This window comes from Onychostoma macrolepis, chromosome 04, assembly GCF_012432095.1.
Source record: "Onychostoma macrolepis isolate SWU-2019 chromosome 04, ASM1243209v1, whole genome shotgun sequence".
Classification (NCBI taxonomy): Eukaryota; Metazoa; Chordata; class Actinopteri; order Cypriniformes; family Cyprinidae; genus Onychostoma; species Onychostoma macrolepis.
In genome coordinates, this window is record NC_081158.1 from 32,354,529 (window position 1) to 32,370,455 (window position 15,927).

At 39.3% G+C, this 15,927-nt stretch overlaps 1 long non-coding RNA gene across 1 annotated transcript; it reads right to left on the bottom strand.

Annotated features, from left to right (window-relative positions):
- Positions 1 to 2,374: 2,374 nt before the first annotated feature.
- Positions 2,375 to 4,698, bottom strand: LOC131538340 (uncharacterized). Its single transcript, XR_009270543.1, has 3 exons — positions 3,797 to 4,698; positions 2,688 to 2,746; positions 2,375 to 2,596 (listed from the first exon to the last, which is right to left on the bottom strand). It is a non-coding gene; the product is annotated as an uncharacterized LOC131538340 (long non-coding RNA).
- Positions 4,699 to 15,927: the final 11,229 nt, after the last annotated feature.

Consider the following 15,927-nt stretch of genomic DNA (forward strand, 5'->3'; position numbering starts at 1 on the left):
ATGAATAAATGACAAATTGAATCAATATCTTGAACTCAGCCTTTTTAGGGCTGAATGGCTTTAGAGAAAAGTCCACATATTTCTAATGTGTATGTTTGTCATACACAAAATCTATTAGTCTCTTACTAATTGTATGAAAATATATCTGTATTATATACACTTGTCAGATAGGAGCTGCAGAAATGTTAGTTTTAACTACAGAGTTACCAGACCCTAAACAATATTCAAAACATTTGGTCAGTTTTAAAAAGAAGACTTTGTCAATCAAAAACCAAATAATAGAATGCTTGTAGACTCAGTTTAATCAATATTTATATCCATGGTAGGTCAAAGCTGACAAACTACCATAAACACAGCACACAGTGGATTTATCACAGAATAAATAAGTGTGCCATAGAATAAGCAGGTTCGTAAAGGAAGACTAGGGCTGAATCATCAGGTTTTGTCCCAGCACAGAGTAGAAGACTGACTCAGCAGCCAAGCTGGGTTAATAGATTTTCACCCTCATCTTGTGGGACAACTCAATGTACTGAACAAGCTTATCTACCCGTACAAGCAAATGTTGTGCGAAATGTCGCTGCTACATGGCCGGGACAACGTATGTAGTTCTCCCAGATTCCCAGAGTCAGTTTCTATTGACTTAAGAGCTGTACAACATAAATGAGTTGCATAGTCTGTCCACAAACAAACATACAGGTGCATCTCAATAAATTAGAATGTCGTGGAAAAGTTTATTTCAGTAATTCAACTCAAATTGTGAAACTCATGTATTAAATAAATTCAATGCACACAGACCGAAGTAGTTTAAGTCTTTGGTTCTTTTAATTATGATGATTTTGGCTCACATTTAACAAAAACCTGGACTGTTGCCCAGTGGTCCAAAGTCCTCTTTTCAGATGAGAGCAAGCTTTGTATTTCATTTGGAAACCAAGGTCCTAGAGTCTGGAGGAAAGGTGGAGAAGCTCATAGCCCAAGTTGCTTGAAGTCCAGTGTTAAGTTTCCACAGTCTGTGATGATTTGGGGTGCAATGTCATCTGCTGGTGTTGGTCCATTGTGTTTTTTGAAAACCAAAGTCACTTCACCCGTTTACCAAGACATTTTTGAGCACTTCATGCTTCCTTCTGCTGACCAGCTTTTTAAAGATGCTGATTTCATTTTCCAGCAGGACTTGGCACCTGCCCACACTGCCAAAAGCACCAAAAGTTGGTTAAATGACCATGGTGTTGGTGTGCTTGACTGGCCAGCAAACTCACCAGACCTGAACCCCATCGAGAATCTATGGGGTATTGTCAAGAGGAAAATGAGAAACAAGAGACCAAAAAATGCAGATGAGCTGAAGGCTACTGTCAAAGAAACCTGGGCTTCCATACCACCTCAGCAGTGCCACAGACTGATCACCTCCATGCCACGCCGAATTGAGGCAGTAATTAAAGCAAAAGGAGCCCCTACCAAGTATTGAGCAGATATATAGTAAATGACATACTTTCCAGAAGGCCAACAATTCACTAAAATTGCTTTTTTTTTAATTGGTTTTATGAAGTATTCTAATGTGTTGAGATAGTGAATTGGTGGGTTTTTGTTAATGTGAGCCAAAATCATCAAAGAACCAAAGACTTAAACTACTTCAGTCTGTGTGCATTGAATTTATTTAATACACGAGTTTCACAATTTGAGTTGAATTACTTAAATAAATTAACTTTTCCACGACATTCTAATTTATTGAGATGCACCTGTACTCTCTCTTAGTTTTGAGAACATATATAAACATCAGCACATTCCTGATCATTACATCAAATGCAGCTTATGATAACTGAAGTTACACAATAATAAAAAATAAAAATAAACAGTGAATTCAGACGGCTATCGGGACAAGACCACAGGAACCAAATGAGTCCTTTACACAATCTGACTTTGCTACAGTTGGGATTGAACTGCTGGTTCGTCTGGTCAGAGGAGAATTGGCCCCCCGACTGAGCCTGGTTTCTCCCAAGGTTTTATTCTCCATTCTGTCACCGATGGAGTTTTGGTTCCTTACTGCTGTCGCCTCTGGCTTCACTGTTAGACATTTCAAAGGGTTTTTACAGTAACTTACTGGAAACACTGTTGCTAGTAAGTTACTGTAAGATTTACAGTAGCAAACTGTATTTGCTTTACAGTTGCAAACTAAAGTAAATTACTGTAATTCAATTCATCAGTATACTACTTAATTCATTTTAATATAGATTTCATTAGATTTGATTATTTGTATATAGAATTCATTTTATTTTTACTCTACATAGGTACTACTGGCATTCAATTAAAACAGACACAATAATTACAAAATATCAAATTCTTTATTTAAAACATTGCATGTATAACGCTTAAAAATATAGTCTTCCAATGCTGGAACAGTGCATCTTCAGCATTTCTCCTGTCTTAGGACGTTTTGCAGTGCATTATGTTGTGTCCTCTGGATTTATCCTCACAAAGAATCTTTAGGCAACAGAAACACTTTTTTGGGAAAAAAGACAAACATCTGCAAAACCCAGGTGCTGCTCCAAAATGTGGCCACCACCTTTGCTCATCATCCACTTTGTTAGTGACAGAAATGTATCCTCTGAAAAACAAGTAGTAGAAATGGCACACTTTTAAAAGGCAAACTCCATATAGAATACACAAACCTCTCAAAACCATAGTTGTTCTCTTACCATGAATTATGGGTGGCTGGCGCTGCTCCACGTCTTTCTTGATGCTTCATTGCAGTTGCCTTTAAAACACAAATACAAAAAAAAAAAAATGCAGTAAATCTTAAATTCCATTAAAAACTATAACAAACTAATTCTAAAACTAGAAAAGGCAGCTAGCCATAAAACTTGTAGCCGGGTACACACTGTGCAATTTTTTTAAAAGTCCTTTAGGATTGTACATGTCAGACTGTACGAACATGATGATCAAGTCAGACTATGGGATCTCAGTTGTCATTAAATGTCAGACGGTATGACAGTCAAGACGAGTTAAAAATGAGTTTTACATTATCAACCCATACACGTCCAGTGACTGCGAACTGCATTGCACACGGGACCGAAATGCTGGCTATCATGAAAAGTATATGAACGGCGGCAATACCGGCATATGTAAGAAGAATAATGTATGCAGCTCTAGACACCCACATGAAAACAGCAGCGCAACCGGTGTTTATAAGAACAAAGGCAACATATCATATGAATTCTGTGAGTGGAGGACGGGAGCGCCAGAGTTTATGAAATCTCCAGCATTAATTCTGATTATGCTTGTCTTGAAAAACTAACAGTTTGATGCTCGTTGTAGGAGTAGTCACACTGCAGGACTGTGCGCCAAATCTTCTGACACTGCCAGAATTTCGTCGGAGGTAAAATTTGATCGCAACAGCCATTAATCGGCTGTCGGTGAACATGTCAAACTAACGATCAAAGACTACAGATTTTAGCCTAGGATTATAAGAATCTTTTAGGATTTTCAAAATTCGTCTCAGATGGACAAATCGTGGCCAAAATCGCACAGTGTGAGCCGGGATAGCTAACATACGATTTTATTTTCTACACCTGAACAAAATTTCACATTAGTTAACCCAATGTTAATATAAGATAAGCGTTACTCCTTAAAAATAATTTGAATTCGGTAACTTAATTCAACAAGCTGACAAAAGTCATTTGAAACGACAGCGCAGTTTACCAGTTTGTTACGGCCATGTTGACTGGTAAATGTTACTAACTTTTTAGGTAAACTGGTGTGCAAAAATTTGACACAAACACACAGACAAATGTACATATATTTTTACCTTGCTTGTGGTTCTTATTATCTCGTTAGGTGCATTGACGCACAGTGCAAAGGTTCTCCGGAACTCTTTCACTCTCGCCGGTTCATCCCTGGGAAAAACCCGCGGCGCTGCCCTGCTGGATCCGTGTCTTCCTCGGACGCGAGTGGCAAGGCGCGACTCGATAAAAAAACAATATTGAACCCATTATATATACTATCTACAGTGGATGCGGACAGTTAACTGATGCCCCGGTATTTTTCTGACGTACAGATGTACTCCAAGTGCTCCCGCTGTCCCTCTGACACGAAGTACAAACGGATTTTTCAATCATTACAAGCGATGTAACACATCCAGTGTTACAGACACGTTATAGACACGGTGCACGGTGCAGGGAAAATCGTGTCAATCCAAATGTAAGAAATGAGGAAAATATAACAACCTCAATAGAATGGCGCCAAAGAGGCCGTTACAGCAAATACAGTAGTATACAGCAATTTTTTTAAAATACAGTGAGTCTCTGTATGTGGGGTCTGACGTCACACAAAATTCCCATGATGCAAAGGGTATTACAGTTATTTACTGTAAAGGGAATTTGCAGTATTATACTGGGTGATATACAGTAAATAACTGCAGAAATTACAGAAATGTCTAACAGTGTTGCTTAGTTGGGGACACTTCATTTCCAGCGATATCGTCGACTTGGTTGCACAGATACTATTTAAACTGAACTGAGCTGGACGATGACATCACTGAATTCAATAATGAAATGCCTTTAACTGAAAATGGAGTGCTTAATCTTGTCATTTTACATTATTGACACACTATTTTCCTATTTTTATATTGTAAAGTTATTTTGACACAATTTGTATTGTTAAAAGCGCTATATAAATAAAGGTGACTTGACTTCATATGATATTAGCTGATTGATTCAGTAACGAAACACTGTTGTGTGTTGCTCAGAGACACAAAACAGTTCTGCTGTGGCTTTGTTGTGTCTAAAATGTAATTCAGATTGTTTGGTTTTGCAATATACTCGATAATGTCAAATCGCATATAGTTTATACCAACTCTTTCCCAATCCCAGTCCTCATGCCCTCCCCCCTCTCTGCACGAAATATGAAGGGGGGGTGCTGCTGCGAGGACTGGGATTGGGAAACGCTGGTTTATTCTATATATAAATCGCACACCCTACCCAGACTTATTTGTTGTTATTCTGAAATATGCATCTACACTTACCAAAATCTAGCCAGCTGTGGTATTACTTTAATTTGGCTAATACAGATTGCGAAACAGAGAGCTTACATAAAACCGGTTATGACAGAGCTCCTGATAAAGGCTTAAAAAAGTAAGATGACAAATATTCAGATGACAACAAATCAGATTGGCTAAACAGCCCAATGTTTTCTGCTATCGAGGTCATAGGATTTTATGTTTGATTATCAATTTAAATCTCAGTCATGTTTGTTCTTGACAAACTACTGTATCGGTAATTGCCTGCAAGTACAACTTTACATGATTACTTTGTATCATCTTCAACATTAATGAACACTGCTCTGTCTATATAAGTACTTATCAGTCTTTATAGCCTACTTACCCTCATCTAGACTTATCCTTATCATTTACCCATTTAGGACTTTTTGGAAATCAAAAAAACGTCAGGCTAAATGAAGGGCTGCCACATTTCTACCCTATCCACATTCTTAACCTTACACACATACACACACGCGCACACACCGGATCTGTCAGGCATGGTGAGGCTGCAGGGCTCCTTTAACATTCTGATGAGAGACATCTATTAAATGTCACCCTGCTAGACAGAGAACCACAGGCCCAGATTCTAACACCAGGGAGCAAAGAGAACGAAACTGAGAAAGGGACAGTTAGGAGAGTCCCTAAAGAAATTTACAGGTATGAGTCACTCAGAAAATGACAATAAGCGTAACCTTTTCACCAGTGCAGTGTTTGAGACAAGAACATGACAGCATCAAGCCAGTCTGTCAGAGAAGTTCACTTCAAGTTTACTGTACAAACAGAATATACAAAACATTCTGCTCCCTAATAGCCTTGCAGGCACATCTGAAAAAAACGTTTGACTCCAAATGTACCATTCTTGCAAATGCTATTACAAAATCAAGCAAAAGCAAAAGGTTGCAGTTACAATTTCCCACTGCAAGAAAGTACTAACTAAGAGAAACACTCATTTATTGGACAGTAAAGATGCCTGCAATGCATTTGCATGCCGATGAGCATCTCACGCTCACAAAAGCCAAAAGCCAAGAAACAACAGAACACAGTGAATTGGTCGACACTTGGACTGCAAGTTAGACGGAATCAGGCAGACTCTGGGGAAGAGCTCTAGAGAAACAGAATCTTTACCGGTTCCGAACATCGCCATGGCAACAGGAGCCCTTTAGAAGGGTGTGTGTGCACACAGCAGGGAGAAGCCTGGGACTGCGGTTTTCAGCACTTCATTTTTCTCCTCCTTTTTTAGCCATTAATTTTCACTCAGCTGCTTCTAACTCAAATCACAAAAGTGTTACAGTTTTTTACAATCGCTATGACATTTTTTCCAATACTTCTAACAATTTTCCTAAACTCTTAATGCACCAACACACCTACAACACACAATTGACAAAACAGTTAATTTCATGTTCAAAATCACACATTGCAAACTAAACTCTAACACGAATTTTCAAATTACAATAATATACTAACACAATACACTACATCTACCTAAACACTGCAAACATGTCTCAAAATCAAATTATTATTCCAAAACTCTAACACATGTTCTCAGGAACATTTAGTCGATCATGGTACAATATCATAAAAACACTAACATCAAATGGAATTACAGAAACTGTATTTTAGGTGTCAGGTCTGACCTTAATAGACAGTATATTGCATTGATCATAGATTGTGTTTTACACTACAGTTTCTTTTTCTTTTTGGGTTTAGTAAATGAATGTATTTTGTCTTATTGCTGCAGAAATTCAATACAAAATTTGAATGACCCATCTCAGAGTAGCTTTATAGAATGAACGGTTTATGGGAGAAAACGAGACTGAGACAGAATTGCAGTAAAGGCTTTATTTGCAACAGGACATTAGAAAAACAAGAAAGAAAACAAGAATGCATGAAAACAAAAGATATGCAATATTCTATCATTTATTATGTGAAAGTACAAAATATACAAACAGAAAAAGCCACAGAAGAATTATAAATAAATGTAATCTCATCTGCCCGGCCTTCTGTGTTTGGCCACATGTTTCACACCTGATATCTTCTCTGGCAAGGCATCTTGGGAAGAATCTTTTGGTTTGCCTTATCCACCCCTGCAGTGTTCAGCTGTAATGTCTTGGTATGCAGCATCCATTGCATCCTGGAGGGACATTTGGTCCTGTGGACGATGGTCAAAAACCTTCCATCTCCAGGCTCAGAAAAACTCCTCAATGGGGTTGAGGAAAGGGGAGGAAAGGGCAAGGAAAGGAGACATCATTCTCGATTGGGTGTCAGACCAGGCTCTGACTGCACTGGGAATGGTGGAATGCCACATTGTTCCATGTGATCACATATATTGGCAAGTTGTCTCCCACCCGTCCCCTTTCTCTGGCACCAGTCTTTGGTGCAGATTCTTAAATCTCACATTTATGCAGGAGTGCACTTTTCCACACAAGATCGGCCCAAAGAGTTCCTCTTTTACTGTATATCATATGCTCATGTGATTGAAAGAACCCCAACACCTGAGTGTGTTTCCTAGATGGGAATCAGCTGCAATTTACATTTACATTACATTTATATTTAGCACACGCTTTTATCCAAAGCGACTTACAAACGAGGACAATAGAAGCAATCAAAACCAACAAAAGAACAATAAGATGCAAGCGCTATGACAAATCTCTCTAATGCAGTACACATAGCAAGGTTTATTTTGTTTTGTTTTGTTTTTTAATGAAAGAAAACAAGTAGAATAGAAAAAAGCTAGCAAGAATAGAAAAAAAAAATAAAACTAGTGTTAGAGGGTCAGATAGATACAAAGAATAGATACAAAGAAGACAGACAGATAAAATAGAATTAGAATAGAGAGGTCAAATAAAGATGGAAGAGATGTGTTTTTAGCCATTTCTTGAAGATGGCTAAGTACTCAGCTGCTAGGATTGAGTGTGGTAGGTCATTCCACCAGGAGGGAACAGTTAATGTAAAAGTCAGTGAAAGTGATTTTGTGCATCTTTGGGATGAACAATAAAGAGACGTTCACTTGCCAAATGAAGTGCAAATTGATAAACAGAGGTGTGACGTGCATTCTTTTTGGCTCATTAAAAATTAATCTTGCTGCCGCGTTCTGGATTAATTGTAGAGGTTTGATGGAACTGGCTGAAAGACCTGCCAAGAGAGCATTGCAATAGTCCAGTCTGGACAGAACAAAAGCTTAATTTATTATTACTTGTAATTTATATATTTGCATAACTTCAACCAGCTGTTTCTCATTAGCAATGGAATAAAATACAGGGGACATATTTGTGTTTCAGTTCACTATATACTGTATATACAGCTGTTCACTTTGACTTTATCCTACAAGTTAGTTTTAGAACATGATGTTATCTGTTCTGACATACAGTGTGAAAGCATTTGAAAATTTGACAGTAAAATTACATTGTTTGGGTCTTGGTTGAGCTTGTGTGCAAAAGAAGTTCAAGCATTTTAAATTTGAGTTAACTGTATGCATTTTGTGTCAAAGCATCGAGAAATGTGTTAATTGTATAGCCTACACATACAGATGTTGTGGTAACTGTGAAGAGTTTAGGAAAATTGTTAAAAGTATTGAAAACATTGTCATAGCAATTGTAAAAAACTGTAAGTCACTCTTCCACCATTTTTGATATGCATCCCTTACATGAATGTGTCCAGAATGTTTGTGTGTATTTAGGGGTCTCCATTTAATAGTTTTAAAACGGCATTATTAATAAGCGCTACGTGCTGTGAGGAGTACGATTAATTAGGTGTGTGGATAGGGATGTGTAAATCTGACAGGCTGCCCTTTAATGCAGGATCTCTGTCTTTGTCCTGTTGCAGATTCATGCACATTTCTAAACACTTTTTTGCTGCAGGATGCTATGCCACAGATTTCTTGCTTTACGCATCTTACTGAAAATTGCGTTATTGATTGTCACCCCTCCAGTTTGCACTATCAAATAAGCCTTCGACCTCAAAAGATTGCAGAGTCAATATATAAGCATAAGACAAATGTTGAAGTGCTCTCATATGGCTCCGCAAGTTCTCTTGTAAGATGCTGTATAAGCCTAGTTTCGCAAGAGTCATGGTATTCGACAAGTCTAACCATCTGATAGTCTTCTGGTTGATATTTGACATAAGATCAATGCATTCATCGACCTTCAGCTACATGCGAGGAAATTCCAAGTCTTAGTTTGCAGAGTTTTAATAAAAAGTTAAGCATTCAAACTGCCCTGATTATCAGTTTGTATGATCAATGGCAGAAGTGAAAACCAGTTTGGAAATGGTCATTTCTTTTATAATTACATTTGGTGATACTAGCACTGAGAAAATTACAAACTTCAACTTTAGCAATGCCTCATTAAGCCTGAAAAATATGTTCCAGCTTAAAAACTATTTTTAAAACAGAAATGCTCCATGTATTTTTTCCCCCAAATATCTTAATCATTTCTTCCTTCTTCCCGAAGCAAGCGATTGCAAACTCAACCGATTTTAGTACTTTGCTTAGAATACAGACCTAAATCCCAGAAAGCTTGTTATTTCCAGTAGAGATGTTGGAAGGAGTTAAAGTCCTGTCATGAATGATAAAACGGCTTCTTCAAACCTGTGCATTGTCCTCATTATGGACTATTACGGATAACAAAGAAGGATCCATAGAGTAAACATCGGTCGAAGAATTGAGGGCTGATGAGCCTTTATGCAGATGAATTTACCACTCAACTGAGCTACAGCATGGCTTCTTAGGGCTTTCGTCCAAGGATAATAACAATGATTTATACAAGCTGTACAGCACTGAAGGAAATACGTTAGTTTACTTCATGAGCCTATTAGGGGAAGCACAACAAGGGCCATTACAGCTTACAACAACAATAAGAAAGGATAACTCAGCCTGACCAATTTATGTAATTGAAAATGAGTCTGTCATCACTGAATTATAATACACATTATATTACAGAGAAAAATATTTAAGGGCTCTTCATTTCTTCAGCACAACCATGTGCATATATTGCTTTTCTCAAACTGGTCTCATAAAAATACGTACCTCTGCGCACTTTTTGTGCGACACCGTTTTACGTACCTTGCTGCACGTTTCGCCGCAGTTTCAAATAGAAATGTCCACTGAGTGGCGCTAAAACACAGGTTCAGTATGTGAACCCCGGCACGTTTTTATTACGTAGATATTTGTACGTATTGCTGTTTTATTATTACGTTGCTTCAGATACGTATTGCAGCGGTTCAGAATTCAAATATTCGGGAACTGTGCCCTACACCAAATCCAGCCCTAAACCTACCCGATAGTGTTAACAAATGCAAAACTGATATAAAAAACGTATTGGCTGATGCAACTGTGCCATTTGAACTTCCTCTTACGCATATTTTAACTGCTTTGTCGAACTGTAGTTACACGGGAATCGAACCGGTGTTTCTTGTCTCCTAAGTCCGTCTCCGTACTCCGTGAGCTACCGAACAAACTTATCATCCATGAAAACCTATAGATATGAAGCTGGATGTATGTGATGCTAACGTTCAAAAGTATCCGTTTTCAAATCTCCCAGCATATTAATATTGTTTTGAAGTCATAGCATAACATTCTTCAAGTAATTGTGTGAAAATTACGCTTTATTAATTGCAACTCTGTAAATTTGTGTGAAAGTGTTCATTTATTTTGGAAACTGCAGTGATATGTACTTATTGGTACATATTTCATGTCACGCTAAAAATTGCACCCAGGTACGTAAATGCCATGAGACCAGGTAGGCTTTTCTGCTGGGTTCAGATCTGTGTGGTTTTCAGTCCATATTTCTTACAAATACTTACACACACACACACACACACACCTACACCTGTCCATCCCAAACCCTGTGCCATAAAAGTGGAAACCCTGACAGATTCGTGCCTACAGGATCCATTATTTATCAGTACCAGACAGGGGCAGCGTTTTGCTTCTGGAGAATATTTATGTAGCTCTATTACGGATGCTGTTCACACAACAGCATTTCTGCCGAAGCGTGGGATTATTTTTAAATGTTACGCATTACGGAGGCTTCCTGGAGACTTTGGGGATTCCGTGTTTCTTGCCAAAAATGGAACACACAGTTGGACAGAGGACAGATTCTGTAATGGCCGAGGGAACATGTAAGGAATGCTAAATGCATGTTGTCGGGAATGGTGTGTATTGTGAAGACACAAATTGCATAGGGATGATGCAGTTTGGTAATCTCTGGAGAGAAGCGCCAGGTGGGGGGCAGCCAGTTGGTTCTGCGTCACAACAGGAAGACAAAGTAAGTACTCAGGGCAGGCAAGGACAGTGTTTGGGCCCTTGAGGCAGTCTGGAGGGTCTGAACAGAACGGCAAAGTGCCAGACAAAAATGCCCTGACCACAGCCTCTGAATCATTAAACCATCCCCCTCTACATCTTGCTTACTTCTGTTGCATTTGTGTAAAAAAAAATATAGTTACAGTGATGCTATGTGCCTACTCAACACATACCACATATACACTGCCATGTATAGACTAAATCTGTCGAGTACATTTCACATTTTCTTCTCCCAGCACTTTTCTTCAAGCATTTACCAAACTGCATCATGCCTTCAAAATTGCTACAAAAATAAATAAATAAGTGGGGAAAAATGCTTGCCCATGCAAAACTTGTCAGCACAATGCAGGGGTGTTCTAAGTGGTTTGTATCAGTTATTCTAAGGACCAAAATGCAAAAAATACCACCCCCAAGATATTTTGGAGTCTCAGTTTAAGTCTTTATGGTATTTTGTGACATTGTATTGCCTGGCAGGTGAAAAATTTAAATCAGATCAGATAAAAAAAAAATATATATATATATATATATATATATAGTGGGGCAAAAAAGTATTTAGTCAGCCACCAATTGAGCAAGTTCTTCCACTTAAAAAGATGAGAGAGGCCTGTAATTTTCATCATAGGTATACCTCAACTATGAGAGACAAAATGAGAAAAAAAAATCCAGAAAATCACATTTTTTAAGAACTAATTGGTAAATTTTTAAAGAATTAATTGGTAAATTCCTCGGTAAAATAAGTATTTGGTCACCTACAAACAAGCAAGATTTCTGGCTCTCACAGAGCTGTAACTTCTTCTTTAAGAGGCTCCTCTATCCTCCACTCGTTACCTGTATTAATGGCATCTGTTTGAACTTGTTATCGGTATAAAAGACACCTGTCCACAACCTCAAACAGTCCAACTCCAAACTCCACCATGGCCAAGACCAAAGAGCTGTCAAAGGACACCAGAAACAAAATTGTAGACCTGCACCAGGCTGGGAAGACTGAATCTGCAATAGGTAAGCAGCTTGGTGTGAAGAAATCAAAGGTGGGAGCAATTATTAGAAAATGGAAGACATACAAGACCACTGATAATCTCCCGCGATCTGGGGCTCCACGCAAGATCTCACCCCGTGGGGTCAAAATGATCACAAGAACTGTGAGCAAAAATCCCAGAACCACACGGGGGACCTAGTGAATGACCTGCAGAGAGCTGGGACCAAAGTAACAAAGGCCTCAAATCCTGCAGTGCCAGACGTGTCCCCCTGCTTAAGCCAGTACATGTCCGGACCCGTCTGAAGTTTGCTAGAGAGCATTTGGATGATCCAGAAGAGGATTGGGAGAATGTCATATGGTCAGATGAAACCAAAATAGAACTTTTTGGTAAAAACTCAACTTGTCGTGTTTGGAGGAGAAAGAACACCATACCTACTGTGAAGCATGGGGGTGGAAACATCATGCTTTGGGGCTGTTTTTCTGCAAAGGGACCAGGACGACTGATCCGTGTAAACGAAAGAATGAATGGGGCCATGTATCGTGAGATTTTGAGTGAAAACCTCCTTCCATCAGCAAGGGCATTGAAGATGAAACGTGGCTGGGTCTTTCAGCATGACAATGATCCCAAACACACCGCCCGGGCAACGAAGGAGTGGCTTCATAAGAAGCATTCAAGGTCCTGGAGTGGCCTAGCCAGTCTCCAGATCTCAACCCCATCGAAAATCTTTGGAGGGAGTTGAAAGTCCGTGTTGCCCAGCGACAGTCCCAAAACATTACTGCTCTAGAGGAGATCTGCATGGAGGAATGGGCCAAAATACCAGCAACAGTGTGTGAAAACCTTGTGAAGACTTACAGAAAACGTTTGACCTCACACCTAGCTGTCATTGCCAACAAAGGGTATATAACAAAGTATTGAGATGAAATTTTGTTATTGACCAAATACTTATTTTCCAACATAATTTGCAAATAAATTCTTTAAAAATCCTACAATGTGATTTTCTGGATTTTCTTTTCTCATTTTGTCTCTCATAGTTGAGGTATACCTATGATGAAAATTACAGGCCTGTCTCATCTTTTTAAGTGGGAGAACTTGCACAATTGACCTGTCGGTAAGCCCCGGCCCCCTTAGTTACTGTTGCTCCCTCGGACAAACAAACGGAGTTGCTCACTGTCTTTCAATGACAGCTACAGTGTGAAAACCTTGTCCCACAATGTTTTTGCACAATTTTGGACACAGAAGGCCACCAAATGGGAATTAAATATTCCATGGAGGGATTCATAACATATTTAAAAAATAAATACGGTGGGTAACTCGAAGCGAGGGTTTACAGATCACAATGTAAGCAGGAGAAGTCTCATATTACGGTCGGTCCTCATGCATGTATCGCAGGGAATGATTAAATTAATGTACATTTAACCAGTTTAATATGGAGAGGCACTGAAATGTAGTCCTTCGTTTATGTGTTTTTGACCTACACTGTACAAGACACGAGAACAGTCCACTATTTAGGTTTGTACATTAGCATGGACCCACTAACTTTAACGTTAGCTAGTTTTAGCCAGAGATACCTTGCTAAAGCACAATAACATTAACGTTCTGCTTGAGCAGATGAAAACTGTAACTTAATGAGTGTATGACAACCAGAAAATGAACGTTTTTGTCCTCATTTGTATTGGGGTGAATACTTAGGGACATTTTGCTCTGTTTTGTTTGGATTCAGGAAATGTAATAAAATAAATTATATCGTCCATCCTCTCAGGATACCTGGAATCAGTGTTACGAGTACCCCAGACACATCGTTTTTCCATTTTTGAAGCATAAACCCCATAAAACCGATGCGAGCTTCGGATCTTCCAATGTTTCTCTATGGCGCTGAAACCTAAAGATGTCCGAGTTCCGCTCCCCCTGCAACTGATACTCAACTGCCATTGGCTAGTCCGCGTTCGAGGGGAGGGGCTTACCGATAGGTCAATTGGTGGCTGACTAAATACTTTTTTGCCCCACTGTATACACATATACAGTGAGGAAAATAAGTATTTGAACACCCTGCTATTTTGCAAGTTCTCCCACTTAGAAATCATGGAGGGGTCTGAAATTGTCATCATAGGTGCATGTCCACTGTGAGAGACATAATCTAAAAAAAAAAATCCAGAAATCACAATGTATGATTTTTTAACTATTTATTTGTATGATACAGCTGTCTATCAGCTTGAATTCTGACCCTCAAAGACCTGTTAGTCTGCCTTTAAAATGTCCACCTCCACTCCATTTATTATCCTAAATTAGATGCACCTGTTTGAGGTCGTTAGCTGCATAAAGACACCTGTCCACCCCATACAATCAGTAAGAATCCAACTACTAACATGGCCAAGACCAAAGAGCTGTCCAAAGACACTAGAGACAAAATTGTACACCTCCACAAGGCTGGAAAGGGCTACGGGGAAATTGCCAAGCAGCTTGGTGAAAAAAGGTCCACTGTTGGAGCAATCATTAGAAAATGGAAGAAGCTAAACATGACTGTCAATCTCCCTCGGACTGGGGCTCCATGCAAGATCTCACCTCGTGGGGTCTCAATGATCCTAAGAAAGGTGAGAAATCAGCCCAGAACTACACGGGAGGAGCTGGTCAATGACCTGAAAAGAGCTGGAACCACCGTTTCCAAGGTTACTGTTGGTAATACACTAAGACGTCATGGTTTGAAATCATGCATGGCACGGAAGGTTCCCCTGCTTAAACCAGCACATGTCCAGGCCCGACTTAAGTTTGCCAATGACCACTTGGATGATCCAGAGGAGTCATGGGAGAAAGTCATGTGGTCAGATGAGACCAAAATATAACTTTTTGGTCATAATTCCACTAAACATGTTTGGAGGAAGAAGAATGATGAGTACCATCCCAAGAACACCATCCCTACTGTGAAGCATGGGGGTGGTAGCATCATGCTTTGGGGTGTTTTTCTGCACATGGGTCAGGCGACTGCACTGTATTAAGGAGAGGATGACCGGGGCCATGTATTGCAGATTTTGGGGAACAACCTCCTTCCCTCAGTTAGAGCATTGAAGATGGGTCGAGGCTGGGTCTTCCAACATGACAATGACCCGAAGCACACAGCCAGGATAACCAAGGAGTGGCTCTGTAAGAAGCATATCAAGGTTCTGGCATGGCCTAGCCAGTCTCCAGACCTAAACCCAATAGAGAATCTTTGGAGGGAGCTCAAACTCCGTGTTTCTCAGCGACAGGCCAGAAACCTGACTGATCTAGAGAAGATCTGTGTGGAGGAGTGGGCCAAAATCCCTCCTGCAGTGTGTGCAAACCTGGTGAAAAACTACAGGAAACGTTTGACCTCTGTAATTGCAAACAAAGGCTACTGTACCAAATATTAACATTGATTTTCTCAGGTGTTCAAATACTTATTTGCAGCTGTATCATACAAATAAATAGTTAAAAAATCATACATTGTGATTTCTGGATTTTTTTTTTTAGATTATGTCTCTCACAGTGGACATGCACCTACGATGACAATTTCAGACCCCTCCATGATTTCTAAGTGGGAGAACTTGCAAAATAGCAGTGTGTTCAAATACTTATTTTCCTCACTGTATATATATATATATATATAATAGCAT